Here is a 6361-nt window from a genome sequence, read left to right on the forward strand (position 1 = left end):
GTCATAAGATGTAGGTAGTTTCTATTATTGTTTGTTCAGGTATAATTCCATATGATATTAGTCAAGTATCCATTTCCATGCTCGTGTTTATTGACTCAGCATTTTTTTTTTGTTAGTTTTGAGCAATGCTAATCATTGTTTTATCTAAATGTTAGTCACAAATTTTCTTCCAAAGAAAGGAAGATATGGGTCTGTGAGGAAAAGGCATACATGAGGCCAAGCGGCCTAAGCTAAGTTATTCCACAAACTGTGTTTCTCAACTTTGGTTAACTTGTTTAGTTGACAAGACAAATTGACAAGAGAAGAAAGAAGTCGAATACTTAGGGGGTGTTTGGTTCTTTTCTAGGAATAGAAATCGGAATGAGAATCATTGTATTGTGGAATGAGAATGAGTATGAGCATGGATATCACTCTTAAAAGTAATGTTTGGTTAGTTGCATATTTTCTATCGAAATAAATCAAAATTTCCTTTTTTACCCTTAAAGGAAAATAAGAGAAAAAAATTAAATGTGAGAGAAAAATATGATGAAAGAGAATGATGAGAGAGAAAGTGTGATGAGAGAAAATGAGAAAAGAGAGTGTGATAGGAGAGATCATGATGAGAGAAGATGAGAGAGAAAATATAATGTGAGAGAAAGTATGATGAAAGAGGATGAAGAGAGAGAAAATATAATGAGGAAAACTGAGGAGAGAGAGTGTGATGAGAGAGATTAAGGAGAGAGAAAGTATTGTGTGAGAGAGAAAGTATGGTGAGAGAGAAAGTATGATGAGAGAGAAAGTGTGATGAGAAAAAAAGAGAACAGTGAGTGTGATGGGAGATATTGAGGAGAGAGAAAGTATGATGAAAGAGAAAGTGTGTTGAGGAAAAAAAAGGAGGGAGCGTTGCAAAAAGGTGGAACCACTACCTTAGCAGCTCCCTGGGTCCGACCCCATAGATATCCAGAGGGGGTAAATCACGGTTAAGCTGGGCATGAGGGATGACTGGGGGTCGAGTGGAATCTAAAGTGCAGCAGACCGAGGTTTTACGCCCGTGTGCAACTGGCGACCCTCGACCCCTGAACCTCCGTTGCAAGCGTCAGGCATCCTTCCAGCTGATCCAGCCCGTGGGGGCAAAAAAAAAAGAAAGTGTGATGAGAGCAAAAGTGTGATGAGAAAAAAAGAGAAAAGAGAGTGTGATGGGAGAGATTGAGGAGAGAGAAAGTACGATGAGAGAGAAAGTATGATGAGAAAAAAGAAGGAAGAGATTGAGGAGAGAGAAAGTATGATAAGAGAGAAAGTGTAATGAGAAAAAGAGGAAAGAGAGTGTGATAGGAGAGATTAAGGAGAGAGAAAGTGTGTGATAAAATGATGAGAGAGAAAATATGATGAGAGAGAACAAGGAGAGAAAAGTGATATGAAAGAAAAAATAAATAAATATATTTTGATATTTGATATTAAGGGAAAAAATTTTAGTTTTAGGTCAAGAGTATTTTTGGAATAAGGGAATATTTTGATTGATGAAAATAGGATAATAGCTCATTGAAGGGGAAGTACATGAGAATAAATTATTACCCAATTTCAAGGATTCATTCCCTTATTTGTATTCCTATTCCTATAATCCAAACATTAACAATGACAATCAATGATTCTCATTCTAATTCTCATTCTCCATTCCTATTCCCCTAAAGCAAACGTCCCCTTAATTTCTTTCATATTAGTTCCACTATTGTATGGAGGTCTTTTATTTCTTTCAAACTGCACCTGATTCACTTATGTATTATTGACCTGTAATGCTCAGCTAAGAGGAAGTGGAGGAATAATTTGATATTGTTTTACATCATTCTGGTCTCCACTTTTTCTTCATTTATTCCTGACACAACAATTTCAATCTAATTAGGATCCTAGAGGTCTTAGAAAACCCATCATAGCATGGCATAGTTCATGATCCAGGGAGGTGGTCCACTCCATGCTAGTGACAATACAGAACTATAGATGACTAATTTGTCAAATTGTACTCAATTGCTTAGCGCCTAAACCATCCTACTCACAACCAGTTTTATACTGGTTCAACTTCAGTCGTGATAACCTTGGTTTCTTCCATAGGCCACACCCTCATTTTAACAATATATTTATCACATAAAAAATCACAAAATCATAAACATATAATCTTTACATTACTGACAAGTCAACTAATCGAACTCATACTTTAAAGGGGGAAAATCAGCATTTAATTCGATCTTTAAAAATTTTCTAAACTTAAAACTCCATAATATCATTTGACAACATTGAACCTCAAAAATCACTATATCATTGACTCATGATAAGTCGAATCCTTTCTCAAACATTACAAAGAAGAATATACAAACTTTCTAGAAAAATTTCAAAAACTTGCGTAGTTTAACGAATAGCTTGTCCTTGCACTCCTTCAGATATCTTGTTTGCTTGAAGTGTGCTGATCACATTTGCAATGTTGCGCTGCAAGAAAAGAAAATTTACAAAAATTAATAATGATACGGTTCTTTGAATTTAACAGAAATCCTTGACCACTTCATTTTAAAGAAACAATCACAAAGATGTTGTAACTTGTAATATATATTTCTGAGGCTCTACAAACTCAAGATCACGCAGAGGAAATGACAAACTTTTACCTTCCAAATACCGAGCTTCGAATGAATGTTTTGCCACTCTGACAAACCAAATACCCGCGCTGTATGTCGGCTGCATATCAGGAAAAGGACATGTCAAGTTTAAGTATATAGATACATTAAATAGGCGATGATTGTAAGAAAAAAGAGAACAAGAAGACATCTCTAAGGTTATTCATTGGCGAGGATTGTAGGTCATTTTGCCATTCTTTTTTCTTGTATAAATTGTTAAATGGAATACTTGCACAAAAGACACCTCATATTCATCTTGCCATCCTTTGTTGGCCTTTTCAATTGCAGATAACTTTTTGTATTTACTTTTAAGTTCAGCTGCAAGTATCTCCCTGAATAAAGAACATATGGTAAAATTCAGAACCAAAGAAATATATATTAGAAAAAGATGATTTCATAAACTCAATAGTCAAAACTACCTAAGTGCTTCACCAACAGCTAGGCGAAAAATTTTGTAAGTTCCCCCACTTCCTAAACTGTTGAAAGCTTAGCTTAAGAAATCAAATGGTCACAACCGACTTCAATTGCATTTACATCAAGGTTCAAGATTCAATAAAAATAAAATATATCAAACCATGCACAAAATCATGTGAACCATCTGATGATAGTTTACCAGCAGGCAAATAACTCCAAATAACTCAATTGCGCCTACTAAATCCAAATAACATACAACAAGAGACTAATGATAGTTTACCATCTGAACAAACAAAATAACTCAACTGCATCTACTAAATCCAAATAAAATACATGCTATCAATTAATGTCAGCAACAGATGAGAATTGCATAAGATGCATAATAAATCTCTACAGCCTCCAGATTGTGACTGTGACTGATACAAGTGTGCATTGGTTCCTCTCACTGATTACGACATCCTAGCGCATGTTACTAGAACCTGTAATAATAAAGATAATTTATTAATCTCATTTTCTCAATAAACAATAAACCACTATAATTTAACAAATTAAAACTTTAATAGTACCCGCTATAGATCCGAAATCAAGTTTATATGTGTCGTCAAGGCTGATATAATTATTATCTTCAATCGATCTGATAAGTGACACATTGTCTTATAATAAATATAATAAAATAAATTTATTTGTAAGAAAACATATAATAAAAATGCAAAAATGAATCTACACAAACTCTTGTTGCAAATTGGGATAGTTACGCTTGTCATGTGATACTCCTCGTTGTCCGCATCCACGACAAAGCCTAGAATTTGATGTAGATTTCTCCTTTGATGATTTTAATCTCTTCCCACATCCCTTTGTTCTTACTATAGAAGGATCAATAATACCAAGGCTCTCATCAATGGATTTTTTTCTTTGACTTCTTTCACTGCATGTTGTACTAATGGACATCTCTTGAATTTTATTATAGATACAATCGAATTGTTCATCCAAGAAGGTTGTCCTTTCATTACTTAAAGATGCATCATCAACTAACACGGAAGCTTTATAGGATAACCTCGAATGCCTCGACATCAAATACCTTTTTGAATCTTGATCATCAATGACATTTTGCTCCCCTAAAGCATATATTGCTCCAACTTTTGCATCTCGTGTCCATCGTTTGAGTATATACGTATCAGGCTAATGAAACACTTGGTTGATACGAAAAAAAGCTAACATATGTCTACATGGAATGCCCTCAAACTCAAATTTTGTGCAGCTACACGATATGTAATCTCTTTGTTTGTCATGCGTGAGCACTCTTAATTTTAAGGAAGAAGAACTTTGAAATTTCATCACGTGATAAACCGCTGAGGCAACTCCTGTAAATGACTGTTGCACATAATAACTATGACTCTCGGTCATTTCACTTTGAAACTCCAGTCATTTCTTTTTTGTGTACAGCTTAACCATTTGAGTTTCCATTGGCCAGGTTGTATTAACCCTGGGTTGCTCATTCATATCAATATGGTCCGCAACTAACTCATTGTGTCTTTGATACCTCAATGCTCTATTAAAACGTATGATAAAATCCATTAATGAGTTCTTATTTGAGACATATTTCTTGCATGTGAGCCTTCAAATCTTTGGCTACTTGACATTCCTGCAGAAAATACATGACTGAAATATGTTGACACCCATCTGTGTCTCAATTCATACATCAAGAACAACCAATCATTTTCTCTAAGTTAGCATCCTTGATAGTCTCTTCCCATGACTTCTCAAAATCATCAGGTGTTGTAGAATTTACAATGACGTTCTTTATGCTATGATAGTGGTTTCGAGAAGTCAAAGGGTCTAATTTATCTGGGAATTTATTCAATACGTGCCACAAACAATATCGATGCACCGTTTGAGGGAAAACTTGTGTAATTGCTTTTGTCATAACAGGATCCTGATCAGTGATGATAATGTTTGGTGCACCTTTAGGCATGACTTCTGAGAACTTTGTAAGCAACCAAATAAAAGACTCAGCTTTCTCATCACTAAGAAATCCACAACCAAAAAGAATTGTCTGATGATGATGATTAACCCCTACAAAGGGTGCCAAAATCAAGTCATATTTGTTGGTGTTATATGTCGTATCAAATACAACTACATCACCAAATACACTGTATGCCCTCCTTGATACATGATCAGCCCAAAAACATCTACTAAATCTGTTATCTGAATCTATCTCATAATCAAAGAAAAAAGCTGAATTTTTCTCTTGCTCGGATGTAAAAAACTCTATCAGTGTTTCAGCATCAATACCCTTTTGTTTATCTCTTAGATTTTTCTCTAAATTTCTAATATCTCTTTCTATGCAACCGACTCCCTCAGGTCCTCCATACTCTATCTCCAATATTCGCATTTGTTGACAAGGTTACATTGGCCTCTGAAAACTGTTTTGTCAATGTTTTCTTTGCTGCTGAAATATTACGATGTGAGCGTAGCAAATGCACCTTTGATAGAGTCGAGAGTGGATGATTATGGGCTTCTATGAAATTACTGACAACCCAATTAGGGCCGCCCTATTTCTTGACAAATGCAATATTTGACTTACAACCTGTTCTAACTGCACCACGTGCTCTTTCCCTTGATACATGATCAACATTTGATTGTTTATTCCCCTGCATTAGATCTGTATGACCCTCTTTAAAGTAAACAAATTGTTTCCACGTCACTTCATTTGTTATCTTATTTTTCTTACTTGTGTTTATCCTTGAACTAAATCCAGCATCTCGTGCATATTGGTTATAAAACGAATATGCCTCCTCTAGTGATGAGAATTCCATTCCAATTTTTGACTTTCTATCATCTGTAATTTGGGGAATGAATTCTTGATCATCAACTGTATTTTCTTCCATTTCTAAAGTTCCTGGCATTACATTTGACAATATATAAGTAGATAAATATATAAAAAATATAAGTTATTTTTTATAAAGTTAAATTTGCAAACAATTTAATAGAGAAAACGCCAGATAACAAATCACAGATTATAAGTTATTTGACTTGATGATACAGTGTCAAATAAAAAAAATTAAGTGATGTTGAATAACAAATCACATATTCATCTACACTGATATTGTTAATTGATGTCACATTGATCATGCACTTATTATAAAATCAAAATTGCAAGTTCCACAAACAGATAACATAAATAAAAAAAACAGAAACAATAACATTTCTAAAAATGAGGATTTACCTGCAATGAAATTCGTCGCGTTGAGAGACTGGAACCCTAGATACACCGATGACTTCTGGATGAGGGAGGCTGCGGCAAGTGAGGG

Source organism: Zingiber officinale, chromosome 4B (assembly GCF_018446385.1).
Source record: "Zingiber officinale cultivar Zhangliang chromosome 4B, Zo_v1.1, whole genome shotgun sequence".
Classification (NCBI taxonomy): domain Eukaryota; kingdom Viridiplantae; phylum Streptophyta; class Magnoliopsida; order Zingiberales; family Zingiberaceae; genus Zingiber; species Zingiber officinale.